This window comes from Quercus robur, chromosome 5 (assembly GCF_932294415.1).
Source record: "Quercus robur chromosome 5, dhQueRobu3.1, whole genome shotgun sequence".
NCBI classification, from domain to species: domain Eukaryota; kingdom Viridiplantae; phylum Streptophyta; class Magnoliopsida; order Fagales; family Fagaceae; genus Quercus; species Quercus robur.
The window spans coordinates 15,547,903-15,566,340 of record NC_065538.1 but is presented as its reverse complement, the minus strand read 5'-3'; positions in this window follow the sequence as shown (position 1 = coordinate 15,566,340).

Below are 18,438 nucleotides of genomic sequence, written 5' to 3'. Positions count from 1 at the left end.
CCCACTGGATAGAAGTACCAGTAATAAATGACATAATGTCATCAAGTGGTGAAGACTCATCATAAGGATAAACTGGATGCTGGACCAATGGCACCCTAAGAGCATTAGCCACTACCGAAGGGGTAATGGTGTACCCTACACCCCGTACCCAACTACTCACGAGAGTGTTGGCATCATAGGAGTGGACAGAGAGGTTCAAATAGAACTCTCTAATCAAGGTAGCTGAAGGAGGATGAGAAATGTCCAGCAGAGGAAGCCAACCCCTACGCTCAAAGTTTCTCCTAATCTCACCGTCTAGCTCATCTAAAAGAACCTTTCTCTCAGCCCAAATGTTTCTCTTAAGGTTAAACTTCTCATAGGCTTCTTGGTTTTTCTCACTCAGGAACCTCTCACTATCAAAGGTGAGGGAAGGAGAAGAAGTGGAGGTCATATTAGCTCTAGTCTTCCTAGGCATGATGCTAAAGAGCAAAAGGATAGACACAAAAGAGACAGAGAGAGAAGAAAAGAAAAACCAAGGGCAAACTACAAGTTAGCACAAAAAAAAATATAGAAATAACAATTCTATATGATGCATAAACATTATTAACAAATGATGTGTACTCTAATGCGGTGAGAATCAGTTCAATTTTATTCCAAAATCACAAAATTGGCTTGAGCATAGAGTTTACATCCAAAAACCCCAAAATTTGAAAAACTCATTTTCACAAAACCCAACAAATTGATCAATTGATCATTACACAAGATAGGTAACACAATATAATGATCAAATGAGTCAATCTAACAAGCCAATTTTATCAATTTAAACCAAATTGAACAAAAACCCCAATTCGGGTAGTTTCAAGCCCTAGAAATTTCAATTTTTTCAAATTCATCAAATTAATCAAATTAATTCACCAAGAATGGTTTTATATTGTCCCACAACAAAAACCCAATGATCAATTTCCAAAGAAAAAGCTTGAATCATCAAAAATCCCAATTTCCCTTAGGTTCGAAAATATCCCTAAATTCATGACAAAAATGCATGAAAACTGAAAGTTTGATCACGTGAAAACTAAATATTTTAAAAACTCTCAATACGACTTTCAATTGATAGGAAAAAAAAAAGGTTCGATCGATCAAAAATGCTTCGACTAATCCAACACCAATCGAGCACCGATAGAAATAGACAAAGGTTGACCAAAATTTTAATCGCAATTTTGATCGGTCGAGAAACAGGTTCGATCAATTGAAATTCTGGAAAAACCAATTTTTTGAAAAAAAAAAACATTTTTATGCAGAAAATCCTCAAAGCAAAGTATTTTATGAATAAAATGCATGAGTATAAGATGAAATGTTTTTCAAAACCCCTTGTTTTGAACCCAGTTTTCCCAAAAATAAGATTTTCAATCAATTCTTCTGAAATTCTCAAGCTTCAAAAACATTTTGCATATAATTTAAGGAATTTTCAAACTTGGTTGGCCAAACCAAAATCACACACAATAACATGTACAAAGTTTAGCAAAGAATAACTCGTGTAGTGTGTGCAATTAGCAAAAGCTTGAGATACATGTGAGATGACATGTGAATAATAATCAAGCACAATTTCTACAAAATTCATCACATAAATTTGAAAGAGACTATCACCTAAAGAGTTACACCATATAACTACCACATCTCCTAGAAAACAAGTTTGCAGTCATGTAAGTTTTTTGATTTGCCTCATATTGTACACACCAATTTTATTTGATCAGAAATTTATTAATAATAGCCGAAATAATGTACACACTAATTTTATTTGATTGTAAAGTTATTAAAGCTCAATAATGTACACAACAATTTTAGCATTTAAACCGAGGCTACACCTTATATTCTTTTTGTGCATATGCTACACTTTCTCGAGCACAAAATCTTACGATATGTACTAAGGTGTTCATGATTGGCTAGTAAACGGTGATGAGATGGTTATTTATGCTTTTCTCAATAAGTTCAAGTCTGACAATCAAAAGCATGTGACTTTAAGATCAAAATCATGTGATCAAAAACTATAAACATCTTCCCACACAACAGCACTACAAAGCTCAAACTAGTAAAGTGCAATAAATAAGCTCATCCAAGCTAAACAAAGTACATAAACATGTTATGTAAAAATAAATTGGCCAACCTTGATTTCGAATCCAAGAAAAATAATGCAAAACACATTTTGCTTCCTTTTTCCTTTTTTTTTTAAAAAAAAATTATTTTGAAAAGAAGAAACAAAAACAATCCTAGAATGAAATGCATGAATGTTATGCAATGCAAATCCTAGAAACAAAAACAAGGAAAATAAAAATAACAAGGAAGAAAGGTCACCAAGAATAGAGGATGAAGCACAAGGACCCTGTCAGAAAGACTCAATTAGATTGAGCCTTTTGCATCCAAAACTTTTTAGATGCACCTCGAGCATTGGAGTTCTTATTCACATTAGAATGATTTCCTACTTCAAGATTGGAATAAAGGTTTAAACCCTTTACCAATTCACCAATAAGTACCATAGGATCTTGTACTTGAGGCACATGTATTTTTGGCTTATTTGCTCGCTTAGCAACTTGCAACTTGAAACAGTTTGGACAAATGTGCCCAAGCTTTCCACAAAAATGACAAACCCATGCAAGCTTATCATGCAACTTGCCCTTAGGAGGATTAAGGGCCTTAGGTTTAAACTCTTGAAGATCAATCCTAATCTTCCTAGAAGGTGTAATTTCTACAGATTTACCACCCTCACTCATAGAAGGTTTGACAACCTCACTCACAGGGGGTTCAAAAGAAGAAGAAGGAACAAATTTTGTGGAATAGGGTGCAGGCACAGAGATGCTTTCTACAAAACCTAAGCCAGTTTTGTCAGAGAGAGACTTTTGAACACTCAACATGTGATTAAGTTTGAAACTTGCAAACCTATTAGTTTGTTCTCTAACAACAGATAATTCAAGTTCAAAATTCTTAACTTTATTAAGCAAAAGCATGTTCTCAGTCTTCACATTATTCAACAATTTATTAGCATCAAATAGTTTCACGAGCAAATTTTTCTTTTTAAGCTCAAGAGATGCAATTTTCTTTAAGTCTAAATCAACACTCATAGCTTCCTTTGTAATAACTTTGCAAAGTTTATTGTAGGCTTCTTGTAAATCTGCATCCTTAGATAGTTCCCCATCAGAAGGGTTCTCCTCAACAACAACACTTTCATCAACTATAGTAGTAGCAGTGAAAGCAATGAGGTTTCCATCCTCATCACTACCAGATTCACTATTAGAAACTTCATTATCACTAAGGGTTACAGCCATAGTCTTACCCTTAGACCTCAAGAATGTTGGACATTCAGATTTCACAAGACCATACCCTTGACATCCAAAACATTGTTGATCTATAAAATTATTAGAAGGTTGACCTAATTTCTCTTTAGGTTTTTCAATGTTATTAACCTTAGTGAGATCATTCCTCCTAAAAGTTCTAGGTTCAACATTGTTTTTACCTCTTGCCCTTTTGTTATTGTTTCTAAGAAAGTTTCTAAAGTTCTTGGCAAGGTAAGCAATCTCTGTAGTAGAGAGCTCATCATCAAATCCACTCGCATCAACATCATCAACAAACTTGAGATCCATTGATTTGAATTTACTAGTCTTATGTAGGTCCAACTCATAGGACTGAAGAAATCCTACAAGTTCATCAATAAGGATGGAGTCTACATCCTTGCTCTCAGTAATGGTAGTCACTTTGGGTCTAAAATCCTCCGTTAAAGATCTAAAAATCTTCCTAACAATTTTAGGTTGATCATAGATTTCACCCAAATTATATGCAGAATTAAAAATATCATTAAGCTTAGCATAGAATTCATCAAAAGATTTATCATCAGACATCATAATGCTTTCAAATCTAGTTGTTTAATTGCTGCAACTTATTGATTTTAACTGCCTTTATGCATAGTCTAGAGGATATTCCAAACAGTATGAGGAATCTCAACATTAGAGATTCTCTTAAATTCCTCCATAGAAACAACATTAAAGATAGCATTCATAGTTTTGCTATTAAAAACGGCTGCTTCTTTCTGAGAAGTTTGCCACTCACTCATAGGAGTAGTGGGCTTCTCCCATCCATATTCAACGGAGTTCCAGATTCTCTCATCAATAGATTTTAGGAATGCTTTCATCCTTACTTTCCAATAAGTTTAATTATTCCCATCAAAGTGGGGTGGAATAACAAAAGAGTGTCTGTGTTCCCTAACAACAGCGGTCAAGGATCAGCTATAAGATCAACAGATCTACCACAAGAGAGCAACCCGCTCTGATACCACTTGTTTGTTTTTAGACCCCTTAAAACACAACCAGATTAACCTAGTTAATTAGTCAAGTGATTACTCAGTCAAATCATCAGATCTAAGTTAACACAAATATATCATATCATTGTAAAGTGTGGAAAATAAATAACACAACGATATGATAACTTAGGAAAACCAAACCGGTAAAAAACTTGGGGAGGATTTAACCTAGCTATCCTCAAGGTAAAACTGAATCCACTATGAAAGAATTGAAATTTATACAATAACGACTTAGACCACTAACATCCTATTACTACCTCGAGTAGGAAACTTACTACCACGACCCCATGATAGCTCCGAGTCCATAGACTACTTCTTTCTTGGATTCCCAGCAAGTACAAGTACACTCGCTTGTGTATCTTTAACCTCTTAAAGCAGCAACTAAATCGATCACCAAGTTTTTGACATAATCTTGAATCTTGGAAACCCTAAGTATGTGTAAAGGCAACCACCTCTTGATCTCACAAAAGATTCACACACACAGCATAAAGAGCAACTTGAAAATGTGGCTAGGGTTTTTCCCTTTTATACTTAAGACAAAACATAAAACCCTACACGTCAAACGAGCTTGAGCTGAGTTAGAAATTCTGCAGAAAAAAAAAAAAAAAAAAAAAAAAAAAAAAAAAAAAAAATTATGCACGACTTTCGATCGATCAAGTCTAATTCTCGATCGGTCGAGCCAAGCAAATTTACACAGTAAATCCTGCAGAACACTCGATTCCAACTTTACATATAAACACACTTTGAGCAAGTCTAAAACTAAAACGTTTTGATCATGGTTTGCCAATATTACAAATTGAAGTTCTAATACATTTAAACCTAAAATTTTAGAACCCAACATAAGTTATTATTGTTTAACCTAGATCTGTATAACAAACCTAAATAACAACTTGGTTAATAAATTAGGATAAACAAACTGAGTGTTTCAGGGGTCTAATTAACAAACACCGCCAATAGGCCAAACATGAGTCAAGTAATGAGTGATCTAAAGGAGTGCTTGGCAATAAAATTAACTAAATGGAAGAAAGACGGCGTGACTGAATCAAGTCGAATTTTTTATGTGACTACTGAATCCTGCAGTTTTTCTGCTTTTCCTACTTTTCTTTTAACATTTGTAATTGAAAATTGTGAGTAATCACATTATTGTGTTATAACCTGTAGCTATGATGGTGTTGATAAACAATTTGTTTGTGGTGTGTGTTGTGGCCTTGAGTGTCAAACTCGGGATTATAAATTATTAAATTCAGCCTATATTGAAAATTTTGGAATTCAAACTGGGTACGGGTATGGTGAAAGGAAAGCCATTGTCAAAGTCTGGTAACCCATTGCTTCAATTTCAGAACTGCTTTCTCAAAAAAATTTCAAAACTGACAAAAAAGTAACCAAAGGAATTAAAATTATAGATTGTTGAGGGCTACTTTTTTTAATATTTGGTTAAGCAAAAAAATTGTATTGTGCTAGAAAAATACAGACATTATTGGTAGGGGTGTGCAAAACTTCACCGGAACCGACCCAACCGACCGGCGCCGACGACACCGTCCCGACTGTTGCGCCGACCGAATGAGCCAAGGCCGGTGTTCGAACTTCGTCCTCCATTCCGAAGCCGGTGCGGTGAAATCACCGGATTGACAAATCCGAAACCGAGCTGTGGCCGAACCGAACCGATACAAGATCTGTTCTGTCGTTCTATTTTTTTTTTTTTTTTTTAATGAAGCTGATAAACGACATCGTATGTATGGGTGTTATTAAAAAAAAAAAGAAGCAAAACGGTGCGTTTTATGCTAGGTTTTCAGATTCTCAGGGGTATATAAGTTCGTATGTTTCTCCCAGTATCTTTTAACTCTCTCTCTCGCTCTCGCCTCTCTACTCAAGTCTCGCCTGATGCAGAACACCGGTAAGCCGTAAGCTTCCTCGTGTTTTCAGTTTTGTAGTTTGTCTTCGTGCTTTACTGTTTTTTCATTTTCATTTGTTTGGGAAAGCTGAAAGCCAGAATGATTTTATTGCCATTGCTGTGTGACTGTGTCTCTCAAAGCAAAGCTTGTGTGAGTGTGACTGTGTCTGTATTGTGTCTTTCTATTTTGTGGGGGGTCCAATTTGGACTAATGTGAGCTGCTTACACTTCGATATATGTAAGGTTGGATGGATGTAAGCAGCCTGAAAGTTTTATCATTCACGAAGCTGGATAAACAGTGTAATCATGTCCAACTCCAAGTAATATAATATTATAATAATATTATATATATATATATATATATATTATATATAATACACAGTGTAAGGTTGGCTGTTACACGAAGCTGGATACACAGTGTATTCATGTCCAACTCCAAGTAATATAATATTATATTATATATTATATATAATACAGTAATACACAGTGTAAGGTTGGCTATTTGAGAGTTTGTAGCATTATATATTATACACGGATGCTTATATATATAATAATATAATATAAACTATTAAGGTTGGCTTGGCTGTTTGGATCATTATGTGATTATTATGAAATGAAAAAATACATTATTTGGCATAGGTTTCTTGAACAGGTTGATATATTGATATTGGGCTTGAAAGTCCAATTTTTTTATTATTAAAAAATTGTTTTTTTTTTAATATTTCAAACCGACCAAACCGACTAAACCGCACCGCAAAAAACCGCACCGTTATAGGTCGGAAAACTGACCCTAGACGGTGTGCATCGGTTTCAATTATGAAAAACCGATCTTTATCGGTTCGGTAATAAATTTGGAAAAAAACCGCCCTTATCGAACCGCGCACATCCCTAATTATTGGGCATAAACAATGGGCCCAAACAAGTGTTAATTAAATTTTGTTGGTTTTATAAGCTATTGGGCTCATGGGCCACAATTACTATACTACAAGAGTTGGGCCTTTGCCCATATTCTATTTGCTACATGGGTGGGACTTCAAGGCCTACAAATACAAGTGAGCTTACTACCAAGGAAGTGCTTTTGGAAGCACACAATCAATCCTCATAAAGTTCTTAACAAGCATTAAGCACTTTCTAGTTTCTAGCACTACTGTTGAAGCTTAAGCACTTTTCAGCACAAACATGAGATTATGTCACTTTGTGAAAGAACAAATCCCAACTCTGTATTGTCTTCTTCACTAGAGCTACTGGAGAATAATATAAAACACATGTATCAGATGTATGTATATATCAATATGTCATTCTCTTCTTCGTCATTAAGAATGCTAGAGCAAGTAACAAAACAACTGACAAAGCTTCAAGATATGTTAGACTCACCAAAAAATCATTGAATACTATTGGACTCTTAGGAACCTCATACAGCGCCTGGAACCTTTTGTGGTGGCACAGTACTCATGCATCTTGACCATGCATTGTCTATTTTGCAAAATATCGATATGCTAGTTCTACTATAATTATAAAATGTAATAGATAAAGCAAATACAATACAACTTAGCTTAACCATAAAATTTTCTAATAGTCTTAAGTAAATGTACAATTTATAAATCATGTTTGAGCAGGGACGGGCCAACATAATTTGGGGCCTAAGACGAAAAATTTATGTACCTTTTGTATGTATATATTAATTAAACAAAATTATTTAATACTAATCAAATGAAGGTTAATTTGATAAATAATACAAGCTAAACTAATGTTAATTTTATATAGAGAATTGATGTTAATTTAGTATAGAGAATTGAATATTATAATTGAATCATAAATTTTTAAAATAAGAAATAAAAATATATTTTGATTAAAAATGATACTTTATTTTAGATATATGACGATGCTAAATTTGTAATCTAATTTTTAATTTGATATCATGTTTTTAAGAAAGAGTTATTTATTAGTTTGTGGCTTTGTGGCCTATTGAACTTCAAGTTATCACTTCTTTCTTTCTTTTTTGAGAAGCAAGTTACCACGTTAGGTGTGTTTAAAGTCGTACTCAGTATGGTCCAAATGGACTAGTAAATGTAACTTCTGTTGAATTTGTCATGATTGTCACTTCATGTTTCCACTTTGGCGCTATGAATTTTGTATTTTAGACATTCATTAATTATATTGTTATAATCCACCAATTACATTTATTGTTATATCAATTCATAAATTTTATATAATAAATTTGGAATTAAATTCTTTTAAAGTTCGTAAGATACTCTATCACATAAAGACTCAAATTTATCAATTTAACATTAAATGGGGTTCTTTGCCTTCTAATTTGTACTAGTTTTAGCATTGCTCTCCACGCACAAAATAATTGAAGAATAATAATAGAGCTTCCAATAAGGAAATTGAAGTATATATAGAACATGAGATGGAAATCACTAGAAAATAATTATTGTTTTTCACAATCAAAATTCAAGTTGGCTTACCTCATAAAGTCTCTTATTCTTTTCTTCTTCTTTTTTTCTTTTTTCTTTTTTGTGATAACCACCAAAGACTCTTATTCTTGAATAAGAAATTTAGGGTTCAAATTCTGCCTACACTAAAAACCGATTAATATTTTAGCTTAATAATAAAAGCAATCAACATAAAGTAGACTTGAAATACTACCTTCTAAAAATAACAAAAATAAATTTTAAGTTCCAAATTGGACACATTTTTGTCAAAATATTTATGTATATGAATCTTTGAAATAAGTTGAATTCAGCTTAGGTATTATGATTCCCCCCACCACCCCCCCCCCCAAAAAAAAATGTTGAGATTTTAAAGGAACAACTAAAAATGAGTCGCCAATTTCCTGATATACAACCAAAAATTTATCATTTTGTTGTTTATTGTTTTTATCTTCATTTAATTAATTTTACATTGCTTGTGGCTGTGGGGCATCAATCCTATTAAATTGCAAAAGCCATGTGTGTCAAGGGTATGCGAATGTCCCCTAAGGGATTTGGATTTTATTGGGTCCCAAATGTGGCTAACACATCAGCTAGCTTATGTCAAATGTACGTTATAGTGCCTTACTAATGACAAATTATGCTTGGTTTCAACTTTCAAGTCCAAAAAAATTAATATATATATCCTCGATTTCATAAGTCAAATTACTTTTCAAATTAACAACTTGACATTAGTCAAAAAGTCTTTAAAAATTGAATATTATTCCTTTTACATTGTAAATCTGTCATTATACGTTTTTTAAAACACATATTTTTATTTAAATGGTGTTCTGTACCATATATAAAAATAAAGATAAAATAGAAATTTCGGACTTTTTATTTCGTGGAAAATTCAAAAAGTTAAAAAAAAGTGTTTTTTTATTTTCTAAATTTTTTTAATAATATATCTTAAATAAATGCTTTTAAGATATCCATTAATATTTCCCTTATACGATAACCCGTTTAATGATTGAAGTTGAAACCTATTGTGGCTTGAGTCATTTTTGTATTGAAGATTTCATTAATTCTAGAAAATTAATCAATATTCATAGTAATTTCATTAATTATACAAAATCGTGTAAACCAAAATTTTCAGAGCAATGCTATATATGTCTACAATATTTTCACAACAAATCTTAAGGTGGTCAGTTGTTATTTGCTATTACTAGTGAGCAAGAAAGAAATTTTAGTGATAGACTTAAATTAAAAACTTAATTGTAACAACTTACCAACTAGGATTTATTATGAAAATATTGTAAAAATATTATGGACGTAACACTTCTCAAAAAGTTAATTGTTGTGGGCTTCACATAATATCTATCTATAAAAATACACACAAGCACACAACATATTATTGTGTTATGAGCCAAATGAGTAATTGCCTTCATTAGTACTCTCTCTCTCTCTCTCTCAACAAAATATTTCGTTATTAAATTTGAAAGGATAAAGTTTAGTTACGAAATTAATTGTAACATTAGGCTACAACTTTACTCAATAAAATAAAAATTACTACGAATTTTAAGAATCTAACCATTACATTACATGTTCTTTACACTCTTAATACACTTAACAAATTTATATTAATCAAATATTATTTACTATATGATCTATAATCTTACATTTTATGCATAATTTTAAATTACAAAATTTTGCATATTAAATAATTTATTGATGTCATAGCTATTGATCTTCAATTTTTTAAAAATTTTGCAAGCATGAAGTATATAAGAAAAATATGTAATCTAATGGTGAATTTTTCAAAATTCACCTCCAATAAAAAGATATTAAGTAGGGTTGTAGTTTTAGATTACAACAAATTTTGTAACTAAGCTTTGTCCTATTTAAAATTTAACTCAAGGCTATGCTCATCTAAATATATAGTATACAAAAGTACCAACTCTTTTGCAAATTTTTTTTGCATTAAAACTTCATTTATATTTATCATATAATTTTCACCAGTTTCAGTTTTATTTTATTAATTTAAACATTTGCTGAGGTCGGTTATTGAGAGAGGATGAAAATATGAATCAAGCTCGGGCGAACTGGTTTCTAATATGAAGAACCGGACCCATGACTCTCTTTAATAAGGCTAGTGATGCAAGATAAATAAGAATATTTAATGAATGACTTAAGTCTTGGTTTTAAAGTAGAGTCGAAATTTATTAGTTATTACCCATTTCTTTGTAAGGATCAATGCTCTTGGTTGGTGGATTTTAGAAAAATGCCAACTTTGAGCTTCATACTTAGGATCAACTACTTTATGAAAAAAAATCAGCTTATATGTTGACCAATTAAAAGTACGGGTGTGCAACCAATCCACTGACCCGCCAAAACTGACCCAACCCAACCCAACCCGTCAGGTTGGGTCAATTTTTAGGGTTTGGTGGGTTGGGTGGGTTGGGTTGGGTTACAAAATTATTTTTCATTGCGGGTCGGGTTGGGTTTGAGTCATAAAATTCCAAACCCGCCAAACTCGACCCGACCCACCCATATATTTAAAATATATTATATAATTAATAATTTTTTAAAAATAACCAACTCTTCGTCCTATTCTATATAAAAACCAATATTAATGTATATTAGTTCATATATTAATGTATAACTGAGTTGGAAGTAGATTCCAGTTAGCTCAACTAGTAAAGTCTCTAATGGTTGTATAAGAGATCTGAAGTTTAATCCCCGCCAACACCAAAAACCAATTGGGGTCTTGGTCTGATGAGAAAGAGCTATCATCAGGAACGGACACCATAATTTGAAACTTTAAAAAATAAAAAATAAATAAATAAACTGAGTGGGAATATTAGTTCATATATTAATATATATTTTATTTATCAACTTAGGTGGCAGGTGTGATATATATTTTTTTGCTCAATTTAATAATAATAGTAATAAAAGAAAAATTGTCCAACCCATGGGTTCAACCCGACCCAACCCGACCCATGTGGGTTGGATTGGGTTGGGTTGAATTTTTTTAACCCACCATGGTGGGTTGGGTCAAAAAATCCCCTCAACCCGACTCAACCTGACTCATGCACACCTCTAATTGAAAGGAAACACCTTTTGAAGAATGTGCCTAATTTATAGGAACTGGTCATATTGCATTAAAATGAGCAAGCCAACAAATCTTTTTTTTTTTGTTTTTTGTTTTTTTTACTATTATTATTATTTTTTTTTTTGAGAATAAAAAATACACTGCTTATTATTCATGAATTAGAAAATTCGAAACTAAAAAAGAAAATACATTAGGAGAAACCAACTCTATCCATACTTGAAAAAGGAAAAAAAGTCTTGCTCTGAGCTAAGGCATGAGTAACAGCATTATCTTGCCTGACAATATAAGAAAAAGATAAACTCTAAGGATGGTTGGTTTGTTTGTTTTGTTTGTTTATTTTGTTTGTTTGTTTTCTTTTTACCCAAAATACCCATAGTTTTAAAAATCGGAAAACACAAAGAATCGAAAAAAAGATTGGTTATCGATTTTAAGGTCTAATCAGGGTCGGACCGATGGTCGAACTGATGACATCATAATTAATATAATTAAAATATTTAAATAATTTTTATGTGAATTTTGAATTTTAATAACTTATATTCAGAATTTTTTTTTTATTTTTTTATTTTGCATACTACCTTTATTTTTTAGTCAGTAATTGTTGACAAAGAATACTTTGCTATTCAAGTTTCATTTTATTTATTTATTTATTTAAATAATAGTTTAACTTTAACAATTTATTTATTAAAAAAAAAAACCAAAGTTAGATGACTAGACAACACACTGACTTTACCAATCCACTTTCCTACTCTCCCACTCCTAGCCACACACAATTAGGGGGTGTTTGGTATATGTTTTCAAATAACAATTTTCAGTTTTTAAGTGCATGTACCAAACACCCCCTTACTCTTCTTTTCTTTTTTATTTTTTTATTTTTTTTTATTTTTTTATACTCCCCCTCATAAGTCTATCACCCATTCCCCACGTTACTTACCATCAAAAACTCTTTATTTTTCCAGTTTTCTGTCCTCCACAAACTCTATGGTAAGAGAAATCAGACATGAGACATCATATCTCTCTCTCACTCTCTCAGAGGAAGTTAGATCTCTCTCTACAATACCATCATTGGAATCAGATCCTCTCATTCCTCTCTCTCTCTCTCTCTCTCTCTCTCTCTCTCTCTTTCTTATTGAAGATGTGTGAAGAGGCTAATTTCAACGTTAAGCATGAGTTTCTTACTCTCTCGAGCTAAGTCAATCTTTAAAAAAAAAAAAAAAAAGACTTTATTGCAAAAAATCTATCCTCGCCCATGTAGACTAGAAAATCTGAGAAAAAAGAAGATTTTTACTGGGGGGAAAAAAAATCCTCCATTTCAAATCTTTTTCATAAATTTTACAAAATCGGTTCAACTATCTTAGTTTTCCCAAATCTACTTTTCTTACATTTTTGGTTTTTAAACATAATTGGACAGGATTATTACCCAATACTCGGTTGGTTGGTTCGATTTGATTTTTAAAACTATGGAAATAAATTTTTGGTCCTTATATTTTAACCATATTCCTATTTTGATTCCTACTTTTTAATGGTCACGTCAACATTTATTGTGCCAAAAGTGCACTCCATCTACCACGTAGACAATTTCTGTGGGTGAGATGATGGTAGGGACCAAAATGAGATCGCCTTTTGATTTTAGGGACTAAATGCAATAAAATTAAGTAGGGACCAAAATGTAAATTTGGTCAAAACGTAGAAACTAAAAAGGTATTACTGTTTTTTTTTTTTTTTTTTTTTTTTTTTAAGAAACTACTTATCTTAGGTTTAGGCAATCAATCTTAATTTTGTGGTAAATATAGCAGGTTAGATTAGCGTTTTTATTCGTGGGTTTTAGTTAACTCAACTGGTAAAGTCTCTGATGGTTGAATAAGAGATCTGAGATTCAATCCCCGCCTATATCAAAAACTGATTGTTGTCTTAGTCTGATAATAAAGAGCTATTATCAGGAGCGGATGTCATAAGTTGAAACTCTCTAAAAAAAATTCTCAATTTCTCAATTGCAGAAAATCAAACAATTGAAAAGAAATATGGTTTGCAAATATAAATTTGTATTGATGAATAATGAGTACAATTTCTATTTCAATTCTTTTATAAAAGAATACTCTCTGATTCTATCTTCTTTGAACTTGACTTGAACAAGAGATCTTCTTGACTTTGGTTGGAAGATGGATTGAATGGTTTTCATAACAATCTCTAGCTTTGAGCTTACTAGAGATTTATTGTTCTTCAAGTCTTCGAATGTGAAGGCTCGTAGGTTGAAATTCTTTGGGGCTTTAGAGGCTTGATCCTTTGAGCTTCAAAGATTTGGGTTTGTTGAAATTTATGGAGACTTTTTAGCTTAATTCCAATAGAACTTCAAAAACTCAAACAAGAGATTTTCTTGACTTTGGTTAGAAGATGGATTGAACGGTCTTTACAAAAAATCTCTAGCCTTGAGCTTGTTAGAGATTTGTTGTCCTTCAAGTTCTTCAAGCCCTTTGAATGTTTTTCAAGTTCTTCAAAGATGCTTCAAGTTCTTCAAAAACTCTTGAGACAAAATTTCTTCAAAGCTTGGGTCTCTTGAAAACTTGGTCTTGAAAATGAGAGAGGATGTCCTCTATTTATAGTGATTTTAGAGGATAAGCTCCACTTTGAATTGATATACTTGAAAGTATGTAGTAGATTTTTGATTGGCCCTAATTCTTCTTAGATATAATTATCTCTATTTATCTATTTTGATAAAGATAACAATCAAAAAGATAAATAATTATCTCTATTTAATTTATTTTAATAAAAATAATTATCTATTAATTTTGAATAGAAAATTTATCTTTATTTTATTTATTTATTTTAATATATATAATTATTCATATATTTTTAATAGAAAATTTGTTTTTATCTTGTGGGCCAAATGACACATGGCAAATTTCAATATGTCAATATAATATCAATTTGGATGACACATGTCATCATTTGATTTAATTAATTTAATGACATTAATTTAGAATTTGCCACTAAATTTTGATGTGGCATTTTATAATTGACTTAAAATTTTGCCCCTACATATTCTTCTAAAAAAAAAAAAAAGGATTAGTGCTTTTCTTAGTGTTTGTGGCCAACGCATGAGCTCACTCATAGACTTGCAAGTGTTCCCAACTCACTATGTAAAGTCCAAGTTTGGGTCCATGTATAAGTATATGGGCTTAGGCACGCCATTTACAAGTTCGGCACACTGTTTACCCTTCATACCACATTTCATCTATTCTCCTAACTAAAAACATGGGCTTAGGCCATGTATGAAAATTAAATAATGCAAAAAGAGATAAGAGGGTCCAAAAATAGTTGGGCCTAGGTTTTTGTGGGCTTATTGGGCTTTTAACGAAAATATCCATCAACATCATTCATATTATACAAAATTAGAATATTCAAATCAAATCAATCATTATATTCATATTATAGCATGTCTAGGATTTTTTATTTTTTATTTTTAATATGTGGAAACTTCAACTTTATCTTTCATTAAGCTTGGTAATTTTAAAACATAATACCAAATAAAGATCAACCATTTTTAAAACAATACAAAAAATTAAAGCCAGAATGCTCTTGGTCTTCTAGCATACGTAAGAATTTCACATATAATTTAGATTAATACATATTCGTATAATTAATAAATATGAGGCCATGCTGACTACTAGATTTTAAAGATATAATTCTTTTTTTTCTTTTTTTTTATAACAAAAAGATATAATGTAGAGTAGTAGACATTTGTTTTTAGTTTTTAGTTTTTAGCAGTTACCGGTATTTACCGTACTGGAACCTTGACAGGGACAGAAAATTTACTATTTCGTTCCGGCTAAAAAACAGGCTGTACCGGAGTTGTTCCGGCCATACCGGAGTAAATTCTAGATTTTGGCCTGTAATTTGATACCGAGCCGAAACCAAAACCTCTAAGGGAGGGCTTAGAAAAAGAATAACAAGAGAAGAAGTTGACGCTTATTAAAATCTTTGAAAAATTTGCTCACTAGTTATTGCAGATCGACCAAGCCGCTGCTGTTTCTTAGTTCTCAGTTTCAAGTTTGTCGCCTCATCGCCTGCTTCTCCTTCTTTTACTTCTTTCTTCTTTTGTTTTTCTATTTCACCTTTTGCTTTTCCCCCTCTTTTCCATGTTTTTTCTTCCGTGAATATCTATGCACATTTTGAAACTTGTGGTTTGATGGGAAGTGAAAGAGACTAGTCCTTTTGTTCGCTTCTTACTAAGGGTGTGCAGAAACCCACCAACCCGTTAAACCCGATCTGACCTAATTCGATCCGTCAGATTGGATCAGTTTTTAAGGCTTGATGGATTGAGTTGGGTTACAAAAAAAAAAATTTGTAGCGGGTCGGGTTGGGTTTGGGTCATAAAATTACAAATCCACCAAACCCGACCCAACTCACCATATTTAATATATATTATATATTTAATAATTTTTTTTAAATCAGCTGTAGGGCACTTATATATATATATATATATATATATATATATATATATTCAAATATATATATATTATATATTTAATAATTTAAAAAAAAAAAACCAGCTGTAGAGCAGCATTTTCTCGGTTCCTCCTACTAATACTAATTTAATATATATATATATATATATATATATATATATATATAATATAATATATTATATAATTAATAATTTTTTTTAAATAACCAGTTCTTCTTATCCTCTATAAAAGCCAATTAGTTCACACAAATTCTAATAAATTACTATTGTTGTTTAGTCATTAGTGTTGTTTGCCTTTAAGAAGTTACAATACTAATATTTAGGTTTTTTAATATATTAATATTTATATTTTGTTTCTACTCAATTTAATAATAATAATAAAATTTGTCAAACCCATGGGTTCAACCCGACCCATGTGAGTTGGGTTGGGTTAGGTTGAACTTATGTGATGGGTTGGGTTGGGTTGGGTTGAATTTTTTTTGACCCACCATGGTGGGTTGGGTCAAAAAATCCCCTCAACCCGACCCAACCCGACCCATGCACACCCCTACTTTTTACCCGTCCAAATGGACACGTGGCTTGGGGAGTACTTGTTTGCTCTATACCATTTGAGAACAATTCCAATATTTAAGAGCATCCCATTAGCTCAAATAAATTCCTCTAAAATAGAAAAATATATAAATTTTACATATTTTGAGTAAAAAAATATCCACATTAATAGGTGTAAAAATATGTAAAAATGTATATATATTTTCATGACCATAAAAGGGGGAAGGGGACGCACAGCTGAAGGGAAGAAACGGAAGCACAAAGTAATATAGTAATGAATGTAAGTAACTTGAAAATAAATAACTTGAAAGTAAAAACAATAGTAAGACGGTAGAACCAGTCAAGCAATATATATGAAAATAGTTCAAAGTAAATGAAAGCAATTTAGAACCGTCCGTTATGGTGATAATCTATCCAAGGTGGCAGTAGCAACAAGTAGAATAATGAACATAAAACTGAAAATACTTATTATTGAAAATAAGAAAACACTTACAATAGTAGTGAATACAAGATCTTAGAACAGGTTAACAATTACAAAGCTTGAACTAGTCATAGTTACAAGGTTTGTAAAGTTACAAGGTTTGTAGAGTTACAAGGTTTGTAGTGAACAAGATAGTAGTAGTAGAAGTATGGTGAATTCTCTTTCTAAGAAGGCTTCCTAAGGGAAAGAGCTCTAAGGGAAGAAAATTCTGTAGTAAAAACTTAAGGGACAACCCCCCTTAAATAGGCAAAACATCTGAGTGAATAGTTCAACAAGTAGTAAAAGTAAATAGTGAACAGTGCAGTGAACAGTAAAAGCTTGCCAAAGCGATTTTTGGTGTGACCAAAAGCGTTGGAATCAGGGAGAATCTTCTTTTCAATAGGAAACATGGAGAATCTTCATTATCAGAGGTGGAAAACAATAGTAGAATTTGACCATAAAGTAAACATTGTAACATTTTTGGCTGTTATGCAGGCCAGAAAAATATGGGAATCAAACTTCCAATCAATCTTTTGCTAAATCATCAGCATCTTCTTCATCATGACCAAACCACTCTTGATTGTAGGGGTAGTAAGGGTCTTCTGTAACAGAGGTTTGAGAGGACCGTTCATCTTCTAAATCAACAGCTTCATCTTCCTTAATCATCTTGGTGAGCAGAGCATACAAAGCATCAGGGTCTTTGCGGATTGCATCCAAAGGGGAACCCTTCTTTTTGGGCTTAACAGGTGGTTTAACATTTTTAGTAGATGAGGAAGCAGATGCATCAGCCACAGCTTTTTGCATTGGGGTAGTGATTCTTATTGGGGAAGCACTTGGGGAAAGGAAATCTCTGGTAACATTGTTAATAATGGATTGGGTGTGAGAAAACTTATCCCACCATTTAACATACCAACAACGAGCAAGAACGTCACCTTCTTTAGCATACTGCCATTTTGACATTGAATATATTAAAGGATCTCAAAATGCTATCCCTGATTTCCTTACCCCATGAATTTTTGCAGTGTCACAATGGCAAGTAGACGGTCGAAAGACAAGACACCTGCCATTGCTAATCCAATTGTTAAAAAAGAACATGTTTCCTCTTTGGACATTGTTAACCATTTCACTCCCCTAGGTACTATTCCCAAGCCCAATTATTCTTCTGTTTTAGCCTCACCATATGATTCTTATACTCTAGTCACTGTTAATCAACCTGTTAAAACTGTTTA